Source organism: Simochromis diagramma, unplaced genomic scaffold (assembly GCF_900408965.1).
Source record: "Simochromis diagramma unplaced genomic scaffold, fSimDia1.1 OVJJ01000487.1, whole genome shotgun sequence".
NCBI classification, from domain to species: domain Eukaryota; kingdom Metazoa; phylum Chordata; class Actinopteri; order Cichliformes; family Cichlidae; genus Simochromis; species Simochromis diagramma.
In genome coordinates, this window is record NW_024387305.1 from 1,290,473 (window position 1) to 1,305,447 (window position 14,975).

Sequence of the window (14,975 nt, forward strand, 5' to 3'; positions counted from 1 at the left end):
TGATGGGCTGAGAGTTTGCATTACCACCATCCTTTCCATTCAAATGTAAAATGTGTTTATAAGAAATGCTAAGACTAGTATTGTGCATTGTGCATTAAGAGTGAGACATTGTCTGTTTCTTTCTGTAAGGTATACCAATTTATAAGTGCAAAGTTTCCACATTGTAGTTTGGGTTGGTTTTTACTGAAATCTCTCAAAAACAATTTCTGTATTAAAACGTTGATATTTTCATAGATAGATATACTGTGTATAGATACACACACAAAAATAGCCTCTGGTGGTCATAATTAATGCATGAATGAATGAAGGGGTTAAGTAATCTTTGTAGCAAGAAACAGAATAATTTATTATCTGACAAATATAACATTTGGTAATTAATGCACCACCACATGTCCAATGCCCGCAAGAGTAACATGTGAGTAGCTTTTCACAGAAATATTGTCATTTGCATCGAGTCATCAGACAAATGTCAGTGATGACAATGTCAATAATTGCGTAACCAATATCACTCACAATGTAATAATTCTCGTGGATGATTAATTGAGCAGTACCACGGGAACATGAACGACAGTTGGAGCTCTGAAGAACTCGGCGCAGATCATTACACCAGTAACGATGAAGCAACACAGATCAAAGTGACAGCAATGACACTCGCCGCACTGCCTGATGTGAGATGAGACCCTCTGATGACCTTGGATTGCTACAAGTGAGGAGCAGTCACTATAACAATAAAACTGGCTGAAAATTCAACAAGTTTTTAGCGACTTTATTTGTGGGCTGACTCCCTGCCTCCTGAAACTGCAATGGTCCTGCCTTGTTGACCCAGTGTTTTGTGTTCTTGGACTTTCAAGCTCACTTTATTGTTTAATATCCTCTGTGTGAATCGCATTTTGCCTATTGTTTAAGTTTAATTCTGTGTCATTTTCCTGTTTAGTTTTTACTTCTCACTTCCTGTTTTTTTTTTTTTGGTAAGCGTCTACATTTAATTCAGTTCTATTTCCACTCCTGCCTCATTGTATTGATTATCTACGCTTGTGCTAATTTGGCCCAGCTGTCTCCACTTCCCTCATTACATTGCGTGTGTATAAGTAGCCTCAGTTTGCCTGAATTGCCACATTGTGCTGTTCCCCTACCTGCCTGTTGCACTGTATGCGTCCCTGGGGTTCCTGCTATTCTCTGTTTTGGATTACCAGCAATAATAAAACTGTGTCCTGTGTTTCGAATTCTGAAACTGTGTGATGCTTTCGGGTCCTAACCTGCAGCTCAAATCTGTCCATCAAGAGACAAGAGGATTTATGTGGTGTTCACAACAGTCAGTGGCCTTACCTTTGACCTGCTAGAGATTGGAATTTAATTTATTTTCCAAGACAAAATTATTACACTCCAATTTACTCCACTTTACAGAATATGAAGAGAAAAAAAAAAACTTCAAAAATACGTCATGTATAAATCCACTTTCACATTTAAAAGCTTCAAACTTCCAATTTTTTAAATGACAAATAAAATGAAAAATAATATTTCTAGAGTAACTTGCTAGGCAATCCTTGTCTTTGTGCTGCACAAGATCTGCTGACCTGCTGAGGGTCTAAGCAGGTCATGTCATTATTTTCTTATTACTCAGAAAGTGTCTCCATGCTATCAGCTGGAAGCAATTCTTGGCTCAGCACCCAAAAGTTAATGCATTCGACCGGCAGGTAATGCATCAATGCATCTGTTTAATTGTTCATTAGCTGAAGATGGTGGAATCCTGTTCCTATGTTCCTATAAAATTTGGAGAAACATAACTCAAAATTTCGAGTTACTTTTCTCAAAATTATTTTGAGTTATTAACTCAAAATTTTGAGTTATCTCTGCCAATCAGTAATCTACATGAATGAGGTCACTTTCTTGTTACCCAGAAGCATATGGCGCAGAGTAACGCGCACTCAAAACGGGATCGCAACACTTTGGGGCTTTCGCGAGTACGTTTGCTGATAGTAAGGCCATGTGATTCAGCAAGGATTTCATCATTTTTGAAGCCACGCTGAAAATACTCAGCAATCTGTGCATTCATGACTGGATGTAATACCGGTAGCTTAGCTGTAGCATTTGTACCTGAGGGCTTCAGCTTCTGGGTAACAAGGAAATGACGTCATTCACGTAGATTACTGATTGGCAGCGCTAACTCGAAATTTCGAGTTATTTTTCTCAAAATTGTGAGTTAATAAGTCGAAATTTTGAGAAAATAACTCGAAATTTTGAAATTAGGGATCCTTTTTTTTCTTTAGTGGTGGAAATGGGCTTCCATATGTTCCAGATCATTTGTACTCACTTTATCCTCTGGTTACTACCAGTTTTGTTTTGAAACTAGTTTTCCTGTGTATTTTCACTCTTTGCCACCCTCTTTAATATCAGTGCCTTATAATCACTTCTTCCTGGCATGTGTGTTTCTTCTCTCAGTTTTCGCTAGCTTGTTATTGTGTTTTCAAAATTTCTACCTTTTCCATTTTATACTTTTATCATTTTTTAACTTGATTATTTTGTTGGATTTCTTTCTACCTCCTTCCTACCTCCTTCCATCTGCCTTTAATGGGTTTGGGCATCTGTAATTTAAGATTAAAGGCTTTTTATTTTTATTGCTTACCATTGTGCCTCATATTTCTGTCAGCAACTGGGCAATTTTTATATAAAATAAATTACTTCTAAAACATGACATTTGGAGGGGTTGGAGAAACACTCAGTTGGAGATCATTTCTCAGCCTCTACCATTACTCCTATACAACTCTTTGCTTTATCCTCCACTCAAACCAGCCGATATTGATTAAGCATCTTCTCTGTGTGAGACCAGTATTTCTGAAAGTAAGATATCAGCTAATAATTTCACCCCATTCTGAAGCCTTGCTTAACCTTCTTATGCAAAGAAAGCTACCATCATAGCCAAATGGACCAGTTACCAACCCCCTGCTGTCTTTGCGTTAATTAATTGTACTAAATGTCAGATAGCTGCTGGCAAGGGTGCAGGCGATTAAAGGCGGCCATCATTTAGCAGGTCATGATTTTGATAAGGGCAATTAGACCACAAGCTGCTGCAGAAAATCAATGGGCAAAGGAAGAGGCTGCCTCGCAGAATTTATCAGGTCTGTGGAGCAGAGAGAGGATTACAACAAAGGCTTGTCTGGGCAGAAGACAAATTCAGGTGAACCCTGAGGTGTCATAATTTCCTAGCAAGTTTTACAATGGAAGAACATTTTAATATTTATGCAAAACAGGTCAGTCAGTTTTATCTAGGCTTGCTGATGAATGACTAAAGTGAAAGGTGAAATCCGAAATTTTGCCAACTTTCTTTAATTACGAGAGACATCACACTTTTTCATATTTCTCTTTATGTCAAAAAGTGCTTTCATTTGTTCCAAATTATCCGACAGTCTCAGATATCATTATTGAAATACAATAAAACCTTGCAGAGCGGAATATTATAGACTTCACATATATCTTTTAATAAGTCGTTTCCAAAAAACCCACTTGATGTGCCAATAAAAGGTTTTCCCTCTTGCGCTCTTTCAGCATTTATCTGCATTTCTCCGATCACGTGACCTCTGGCAGGTTTGGTTCACATGCATATGAGTGATGCTGAGGGCAGATAAAGCATCCTGTGGTAATGAAATACTCCACATCTGACAAATAGGAGTCTTCACAGCTCAGGTTTTATTAGATTTAGCCCTTTTTAAATGTCTCCTCAGTGGCATGGAGGCAGCTTCACTTTCAGCGGTGAGGCACATACAGCACACATAATGTCTCAGTATTAGCTTTACTTCATTCTCAAGGTATGACAGGCCACATGCATCTGTTTGGTGAAACCCTATCATCTCCTGCATGTTCTCATATTTAAAAAAAGCTGAGGTTTTATTGTGACATTTAAAGTCTTCTATTCACAGGCTGTAGTATTGACATGCAGCTGCTAACATGAAAATCTGTCAGCTGTCCCATGGAATAGAGGGTTAAAAATGATGATGGAAAAGATTGCGTTTGTCAGCTATAATATGTTTGTTGGCCCTCAGGTCATACAAAGACAAGAAATATGGGAATAAACCAAAAGGGTTTCATAGCAGTGGTGCAGTCTAAGATCCTTATGAGGATTTAATTCAATTCTTTGCTTCGACATTTGAACTTTTGTGGGGGTTTTTCTCCTTTTTTTTAACCAAATATTTGACACATTATGGGAAAAAGTCTTTTCCTTGCCCTTTGGAATAGTAGCCATTCCTCACTAAACCACAAAACCTTTATCCAACATTTTCCATTGTGTCCAAATGGTAAAACATTTCAGTGAAGACAAACAAAGCAGAGTCACAAAAATATAGAATAAATGTCAATTATTATGTATGGATCCTACATTTACTTTTTATTATCCTCTGGATATCCTCTGTTGCCTCACACCAAGAAGGTCCTGGGGTCAAATCCACCATCTGACCGGCGCCTTTCTGTGTGGAGTTGCATGTTCTCTCCGTGTTTGCATGGGTTCTCTCCAGGTACTCCTTCCTCCCACCACCCAGGTGGGGGTGAGGGTGAATGGGTGTTGGCCATGTGACAGGCTCATGACCTGTCGGTGTACCCCGCCTCTCGCCTTATGGTAGCTGACCCTGCATCTCTGAATTCAATAAGTGGAAGAGAAAGGATCAGACGGATGGATGGATACAAGCAGTGATTAGCATAAAAGTGTAAATTAAAATGCAGTACAATAAAATAAAAAATACATAAGTAAAATGCATAAAATAAGTACATTAAATGTAATTAATTAATGTAATTATACATTTACAGTAACTTCACTGTAAATAAAAAGATTAGCAATTGCCATAAATTCCACTTAGCAGCAGAATAATTTTTTGTTTTAAAAAGTGTTTATTGTAAATTTAATGTGAGCATTTTTTATAGTAACTGGCTGCCAGGAAGTTACTGTAGAATTTACATCAACCTGTTTGCATATTGTTTGTTTTTTCAAACTTCTCAACAAACACATAATTTTTTTTTCTTTTTTCCTTCTGTTTTTAACACAAAAATCTAAACAGAACTGAACAACCTTAAAAATGTTTTGATACAATTTAGTGCAAGTCAAATATATCAGCTGGGTTTATTGTCTCTGTGGTACATTTACTCACCTCCACCTGTATGGCTTTGGTTTGTACAAAGATAGTACATTTCGGGCCAAAGTCTAATATGGATGTGCGGTTAGCAGTAAGTCATAAAAGCAAATCTGGAGTGTCTCAGCCAAGCATCAGCAAACAATCACTGTTCTCAGTTCATTTCCATTGTTATCCTGCCATCACTGGATCTTTAAAACAAGAAAAAGAATGACTCGAAAAAAGATTCATTCGCATTCAAAAAAACAAAAGATGGGTGTTCCAGTAGCTGAAATTGATCTATTTCAGAAGCTTTTTCTAATTAGTTTTGTAATTTTTCGTTTTTATTAATTCTATTCAGCATCTGTTTATCCTCCAGATCCAGATGTAGCTACTTTATTTTTCTGTTTCGTGTACTCGTTTCTCAGTCCTCCTGCCTGTAACATGGAAATACAACTTAGTGGGCCACCTTGAAGGATGTCTGACTCCCTAAAATACATCTGGCAGGAGAAAGAACTGAGGCTGTTTAGGGGGGGCTTGTGTTTTGTTTTGCTTTTCACTCTTGATGTATCACAAAAAGCTTGGCACACAATTATAACACAAAAAATACTGAAAAAAAAATTTTTCACTTCAACTCATGATGAAGATTAATAATTGATTGCAACACATTGTAATACCAATTGCCATCAAAATGGAAAATAACGATTTTGCTGTAACTTTGTAGATAATTGCTAGCACAATGTGTGACTACTGCTGCTTAGAGACTATACATAAATAACAGATGTAGCTTCCGAGTCTGAAAAGTGAAGCTAATAAAGAAGTGCATTAGACCTGCTTTTTTTTTACTGGCCGACATGGAGAAAATACCTTGTTGCAAACTAAATGTAGCTGTGTATAAGTCTATAGGAAATCCCCCTTCTCTTCCCTTGATGCACATCTTCAGTAACCATTTTCTTGAGGACTTTATGGGCTCAACACTTGGCTGCGATCTACAGGTTGCAAACACAGAGAGTTACACAACAAGCAGAAACACCAGCAGTTTTGACAATGGCACTTAGAAAGTAGGTGCGGACATGAATTGTCCCTCAGTTTCTTGTTTAATTCGAGCCCATGCTCATCTGGTTCAAAACACCAAGACATCAGTGATCAAAACAATGAGGCTTTACAGCAAGACTTCATTAACCAATGTGTGTGACAGACTAGTGCAACACCCTCTGGCTTACACTCAAAGTCACAGCAGATCACGAGTCTCAAGGTTTAACACTGATCCCAAACAATTAAATCAGAAGTTAAAGGTAACTTTGAATAGCATTATTATTAGTAGTAGTAGTAGAAGTAGTAGTATTTTCTCTTTTTATAGTGATATAAAGCAATTGTGCAGTGGTAATCTGATATCGTGAGAGCCTTAATTCAAGCATATGCTATCAAATAAACCCCTACAATAGACTGGTACACTATCCAAGTTATACCGCCCCTTGTTCCCTGTGACAGCTGAGACAGGTTCCAGTCCAAGCTGTTAAGAAAGTGGATAGATGGACTTCATATAAATACCAACCATGCACATTTTGTGATCGTGTCTGTGAATTTTCAGCTTATTTTATGTTATTTTCCACCATAATTGACACACAAATTGGTTAAGGTTCATATAAGGTGTGAAAGAGCACACGAGAACCAAAATATATACTGTGTGCAATAATATGCAAAGAAAACGCAGGTGCAATGTCATGATACCAAACCTGCGATATCGTCTTTCAAATTTCACGCTGAGGCATATTAAATGAGTGATGCTGCCAGTAACTGTAGCGGCACGGTAAACCTTAGTGTGAGACTGTTTGTACTGGACACCTGTTGGGTATGAATTTACCACCGCAAGGCTACAGCTCCAATAACTACGTGTTCTTTGCTAATGTGGCTGTTTAAACAAAGTGCTCTCAGGCAGTATATACACAAACAGCAACAACGTCTGACATGTGTTTGTGAGTCATAGAAGAAAAACGCCTTTGAATGTGCAAGTAATGTTTAGTCGTCTGCTTTGAAATACAGAGAATAGGTAGAGTAAGAAGGAATAAATTCCACCTTCACAAACCTAACATCTGCCTACAATATATAGCCTATCAAACCGTGTGCATTCTTTAAGCTATTCAGCAAAACCTGTATTCAAAGGAAATAATGCTTTGTTGCTCCTCCAGGAATTCAACTTGTGAAAAGTCTTGTTATTGCTTCTTTTGCTCTCTGTTTCATTTTTCATTTCTCATGATAGCTAAAAGTGCCACAAATTGATAAAAAAAAGATGGCTTATTTCATTTAAAGATGCACCAAGCTGTGAAAATCTGTGGGAGGACTGGTCCCCTCTTTTTTCTCTCTCAGCCTTTGTGCGTCATAACAACTTTTCCATTTAGGCGCAAAGCTTCTGAGTGATTTGTGTGGCGGTAGCTTTTTTTACATAACAAGTATTTTTATTAGTATCACCTCTGTACACTTTGAGGAGATTGAGTGAAAAGGGTGGGCTGTAATGCCCGGAGCAAACACTAACCAGGAATAATCACCGATTCAGAGGGATGAATGGAACACAATGCATCAAGTGGCAAGCGGAAATTGCAGAGGCCAAAGCATCATATGATGAAACCATTTCTGTAAATTAGATATTTACTCATCTTTGGGAGAAAACCAGGAGACAGCAAATAGGTAGGGGCGAATGTAATGTGGATTCACAGCACAGTGCAGGCAGTAATAATGTCTAAATACGGACCAGACCTCAGGGTCTAGGTCGCACTAAACTGTGTGTTTTTGTAACCTGAAACACTGTAGCCATAACCAACAAATTACTGCCATTAATAAAAATAAACACTCCATTTTCTTCGTGTTTGGACTGCTAACCATTGGCACAGCATGTTCACGCCGGATCCAACTGTGAATAAATCAGAACACATAGCTCTGCCTTCTCTCTTGCTGTAATCATATTATAGACACATATCATGGGGTGAATGTAGTGTTGTCGCAAATCTAGAATTTTAGACATTTTATCAGCAGATCATGGACATTTAAATGAAATTACGTGATGCACCACTTCATAATGGATGTTTTTGGAGCAGTTTCTAAGGTGTTATTTGAGTTTAGAAGTATTAACCCATTAGAAAACCAGTCAGTTGAATCTTCATGTTAAAGTTTAAACCTCCTGGCTGACAGACAGTTACGGAGGTATGGTGACAGGGACAATTTCACTTGCTTGTGTTTGTAATGTGGTGGCACATTACAAAAATCAGCACTTTATCCTGGCTTTAACTGTGGACAGATCTCCTGCTTCTGTAAACATCCTTTAATAGAACATAAAAGTATTTCAAAATACCTTAGAAAATGTACAGTTTTATTGCTATAATAAATTAGATTTACTGTACAACAGTTGTGGTGGTTTGGGGATTCCCGGCAAAGGACCCAAACTCTGAAAGACGTGGATGGGGAGGGTGAAGCTTCTAAAGACTAAGAATGCGCTGTTTCACATGTTTAATGAGCACAAGTGCTTTGGGTTTCTGTTGTTTTTGCACACTACAAAACAAATGCAACCAGCCACCCTATATTGTTAGAAAAAACCCAAATAGGTCTTAAGTGGTAGCAGAGCAGATGTCACCATTTGGCTTGGAATTTGGTCAGTTTAGTGCTTTTGTGATTTATTCTTTATTATTTATTTTGTTTTTTGTAGAGGGTCTAATAAAATTATTCCAAAAGCACTCTGTAGACTGAAGTTAGTAACCAAAAAATATTGAAGTATGCCTGTAACAGCCAGGGTAGCACTGGCATCCATTAATAGTGAGTGAAATGTGGCAATAATATAAAGGGGTTTATCTTAAAAGAATATATTTTATTTTTAGGCAGTCAAGATAAATGAAATGATTTAGTTGAGCATCTAAAGAACAACAGAACCAGAGACACAGTCATGAAGCACACTAGCACCCACATAGATAGGAACACATTCAGTCACGCTAACAAAAACATTCCCCACACATCATAATAACACAATGAACTCAATCAAGACTTCATAAAAACACACTATTGTACCGTTGCTGACAATAGTGAGACCTGGCTGCTGTCCTTCGTTCCGTTTATTTTATGACAGACAGACTTTCCTCCGAGTAAACACCGCAATCTTTTTTTCAATCAAATATCACCGCACGCCATCCCTGAAGAAGATTCCTCCACATCCTCTTATGCCCAATTTTATTTGCTTTTTGGATACCCACTTTTTTCTCATCACAGCTGCTCCAAATATCAATAAAAAGCTTAATTATCATCTTTTTGGAGCTATCCTGTGTAACCCACTATTGCCTGTTGTTATTTTTTCACTTCATCAGATTTAGTGCGCTAAAATGCTGCAATAATATTGTGCAGCTCATGGATGTTTCTGTTTGCATCTCCCCGGTGTTGCATCAGAATGTTCATCATCCCCTTGTGATGGGAGAATGTATGGGAAGCCTTCGGGAGGTCTCTGAAATTACTCATAATGTCCTTCACATTGAATTTCCCTTTCTGCCCACCAAAAACAGCACCAACTACCTGCCTGCTGTTTGTGCGTGTATATTTATATGCACGATGAGAAGTGACTCCAAAATGTTTCTGGCGCTTTGTCTCTTATCCTGCCAACCCACCCCCCACCCACCCACCCTGCCTATCGTCTGAGTTGTTGTTTTCATTTTTGTGCTACAAGTTCCCACTTGGTCAAATCGTCACAGGGGAGGAGAGGTCACCAGATACAAGAGGGGGAGAAGAAGGAGGAGGAGGAGAGAAGATGGAGAGGATGAGTAATGACAGGAAAAGGATAAATGAGTGCAGGAAGGGGAAAATAGATAATGAAGATGAAGAAAAGAGAATAGAAGAGAAAAGAACACAAGGAAAGGAAAGGAGAAAAGAAGGATCAGGGGTTTTTTTTTAAAGTGGGGGGGGGCAGCAGAGAAAACAGAAATGGATGGGAATGTAAAGAGGGAAGGTGGGGTAGAAAAAAAATCCAAAACTGGGACAGAAGAAGGAAGAAATGAAATGAAATGGAAAAAAAAAACCCAAAAAATTAAAAGGAAAATGAGAGAAGAGGCAGTAGAGCGGGGGTGTGCAATTCCAGAATAAGCTTGGATGTTTATCGTTAATCCCCTCAGGAAGGGTGAAATCTTGTGAGAACTGACTACTGTGGAACCCTGGACAGACTCCATGTGGAGAGGGCAAGAGGCACCACACACACGCACACACACACAGATTCTAGAAGTTCAGCTCCAGTCATAACTCAGCAGGGTGCTAAGTGATGAGGACTGAGAACTGTTACGCAGCAGCTCACCCCCTGCTAATTCAAAGTCCATTTTGACAGCTGAGATATTGATTGAAATGAACATGTTTAGTGGCAGTTTTAGTAAGACATTAAGTCATAAGACATAGATCTTCCTATCTGTCAAGATGTTAATAATGCATTACAGTGAATGATAACCACAATGTAAACATCCGCTCACTGAGCTCAATCGACTTCTCAGGAGAAGCCTGGAGAGATCCTGACATGTTTTATGAAACAGAGACAAACGGTGCTGAACTGTTTCCCATGCATTCGAAATATGAAGACATGCATTTTGACCATCGAAACTCGCTGTTCTTGACTAATTCCCAACAGCATGCTGAGAGCACTACTTTGATGTGTTATTATTTCTCCTACATGTTATGGGAGATTGATGTCTGTATTTCCCTCAGACAACTCCCCCACGGCTTGAGTAATTCCCCCAGAAACAAACAAAAACCAAAAAAACGTGATGAGGAAAGAGTGCAAGCCTGTGCCAGATGTAATCTTCCCCAAAGCGTAGCTCTCATCCCTTTTTTCTTTTTTCTTTTCCAAGCCAATGCTGACTAGCTGACTAGTGCAATCGAAACAACTGATCATCCCATCAGTATTCACAGCCAGGCCCTATCCCTACTGCTGTCTACCTCGCTGCTAGCCACGTGAAGCCATTTTTTTTTGTCTCATCTTTCATATTCTGCATCTCTTTTTGAGCTCTACACCAGCTCCCACCTAAAAGGTTTGATGAATTAAATAATTAAATAATGGAATAAATTAGCAGAAAGCAGCAGAAAGTCTGTCATGAAAACTGTATGTGTTTTTGTTGGGCATTTTGCAGTTTCCTTCAAAGCATATCCACATGGGATGGGAAGGGAAGAGGCAGATGGATGAGAGGTTAAAGGGGAAATACAATGAGTAGGATTCAAAACAGATCTGGAAAGCAGATCTCTAGTACTGCAGAAGATCTCTACAGCACCTGCTGTGTGAGGAGTGCTAAGAAAATTTTTAAAGACACTATAGGCCCTGGACACCATTTGTTCAAGCTCCCACCATCAGGCAGGCAGTTTAGAACTAAGAATGAATGCACAAATAGACTGAAACAACTTATCTCAAAAGCCGAGTCATCGTCAGTCTGGTAGGAAGAGTTATGTACCTTATTTTCTGTGCAATATTTTAGGTTCATATATACATATTTTTCTTTTATTTATGTTAAACATGTTTGTGAAGCTTATTTTATTTGGTCATAAAAAATGGAAACATGGTGTCTAATCAAATACATATTCCTCCTGGCATTGTGCAGGCTTCCAGAAACACTGTAGGGAAACTTGCATGGATATTAAACAGATTTCTAGGAGATCTTGTTTTCGTCTGTGCAATATTGCTAAATTTTGAGAGATGCTGAAAACCTTTTGCATGCACTTGTTACTTTTAGGCTGGACAATTGTAATTCATTATTATCAGGCTGTTCTGAAAGCTCCCGGAAAGCCATCAAAATGCTGTGGCAAGAGTACTAACAGAGCACTCAATACCAGAAAGAAAAATCACATTTCTCCCTTACTGGCTTCTCTTCATTGGCTCCTTGTTAAAGCCACAATTGAATTTCTTAAAAAACTCATAGTACACTCATAAATATCCTAATTGAGCACTTCGCTAGTGCAGGCTTACTTGTGGTTCCTGGTGTTTCTAAAAGTTGAATGAGAGTTAGAGCCTTTAACTTTCAGGCCCTTCACCTGCAGAACCAGCTCCCAGTTTAGGTCTGGGAGACATTTCCATTATTTAAGTAAGACGTTACTCTTTCCTTTTAGGTAAAGATTATACTTTGGGCTCGATGTATTGACCTTAAACCATTTCTGAGTTATGCTGTCATTGGCTGTGGCTGCTGGGGGGTGCACCGAGCGTTTCTTCTACACTTACTTCCTTTCACTGCTGATGTGTTTATATGCCTCTTCTGTCTACTTACTCCAGCAGTTTGAGTTTTGTCCTTGTCTCTCAATGATGAGATGCCTCTCAATCTCCCTTTTTGTCTTCTCTTCTGCTCAGAACCCAACCAGCCACAACAGATGGGCTTAGTGCTGCCAGAGCTCTCCTCTTCCTGTCAGAAGGGAGTTCTTTCTCCCTACTTTTACTATTGCCATTTTTTCCATTATACTGTAGGAAATTTAACTTACAGCAGAAAGGAGGACACTATTGCCATAAACTGGTGCTATATAAACAAAATGTAATTTTTGGTTGCCTTAGGTTTGAAGCAGGAGTTTGGAATTTCTAGCAGGTTTTTGCCTCAGGATTTCAAGATTTGACGCCATCTGGAGAACTACATTTGGGCTTTGCAATTTTCTCTAAAAGTTTGATTATCTTTTTGGCATTTAAAAACTGAGGCTAATTCATTATAATTCTTGTTTATTACAACTGTTTCCAGCTAGAAATAACTTTGGGTCCATTGAAATTTGTTTTGCAATCACACTGATCTCTTCCCAAAATGTTAATCTGGTACTTATGAATAACAGATCCTGCAAAGTAGATGTCTCCAGGACCAGCTTTTGCCATGATGATACAGGCAAACAAACAGACAGACAGACTTGCAAATGGTAATGTGAATGGTTACTATGTGGCTCCCTGCTGATTTGTTCGGGGAGCAATTTTAAGGCTGACCTTTGTTGGGAAAGGAGGCTATGAATTCAGTGACACAGTTTAAAAAGCCTTTCAGGTGTGAGTCAACCTTAGCAGCGATCATAGAGGAAAATTACTGAAATTTAGTTGCGTCAGTGGTTTTATTTTGTTTTGTCATTGTTGTTTTTCTCTGTGAGGTTAAAAGACTGTTGTGTAACTGAAAGATGTATCCTTTTACTGCAGCACTACGTACAGTGAATATATCAGGTTTTCTGAGCAATCCCTTGTGTTCTCTTTGATAAATAAGATAAGATAAGATAAGCTAAAACTTTATTAATCCCTCGGGTGGGTTCCTCTGGGAAATTCGGTTTCCAAAAGCACAGCACCGACAGAAGTTACAGAGTTACAGAATATTATATATATATATATATATATATTAGAGATGGACCGATCCGATATTACGTATCGGTATCGGTCCGATACTGACCTAAATTACTGGATCGGATATCGGAGAAAAATAAAAAATGTAATCCGATCCATTAAATATCACGAAAGCACCTCACAAAACTTGCAACACGCCGTAACTCACCTCAGAACGTTAGCACGTCGGAGCAGTATGCATCACGTGATAGAGCGGCTGTGGCATGCGGGACCTGTCGGTGGTCTGGATAGCATTTGGAGCTTCGCTAGCAACCCGGCATTTCATCTCCGACAAAGTTATCCCCAAGAGAAGTAAAGCAAGTGTGTAAGTCCATCTCTGAATGTTTGTAAAGCATTCCTGCGTTAAGCTTAACAAGCGACTGCCTCTCGCTCTCCGGCTGCTACTTCAATCGTGAAACTGCTTAATGATCAGCTGATCGGCTTTTCTGTCGGGAATCCGTCTGTCTTGTTTGTTTTTGCCCCACTTTGCACCAGAAAGAGGAAACCAGCGGCTGAACAACAGCAGCACGTTTAAGCTTGATCAGCTGTTGTTAGAATTTATTTAATATTACTTTCTACTCGAGGATCTTTTTCTACGTAGCTGACGCTGGTAACTGTGCAGGGGCGGATCTAGCAAAGTTTAGCCAGGGGGGCCGATAGGGCATGAACAGGGAAAAGGGGGCACAAAGACATACTTTTCTTTCTTATTCTCATTTAAAATGTCGAGCTTTTAATAAATAATTATCTGACACCCAAAGTTTTAATTTGATGTAAAATGAATAGAAGTCAATTACTGTATATAGTGACTATTAAGTCTAATATATATACCCTAGTAAGCTATAGTACTTTTTACTTTGGGAAGGTACCATCTGTGCAGTCTGCAATTTTGTTGAAGAAAGATGTTGAATCTATTTAATATTTCTTGAAAAATAATTGATTTCTGTGCATTTTTTTCACACTTCATCAAATTAAGGTTGATTACGTCGATTAAGCATCATGAGGTGGAGCGTGAGGGGTGGTTCCCTATTTTTTTTTTTTTTTTTGTTGTTGTTGCTGGGAGTTGGAACCCTATTAGTTAGGTTGCTTAATATTTACGCTAAGTACTCTTTAAAATACCAGAATAGTGAGGATGGTGTAGGTTTAAGTTTATTAGATTGATCAGTATTGCTGAACTATGAAATATTTTTTTTGTATACAGGTATAACAGAATAGCTTTAGTGTAGTTGTTGTTTTAAACTTGAGTATGAACTTGCAGACTTGCAAAATGCAGCAAGACATTTTAAAAAACAGTTTTGTTGATTAAAAAACACTATATCGGATTCATATCGGTATCGGCAGATATCCAAATTTATGATATCGGTATCGGTATCGGACATAAAAAAGTGGTATCGTGCCATCTCTAATATATATATATATATACACACACACACACACACACACACATATATAAATACAGAGACAAATATAAATAAAATATACGAAGGGGATAAGTAGAATAAATAGGAATAAAAATAAAAAGACAAGTGAATTGCACATTTCAAGTATTGAGGTCT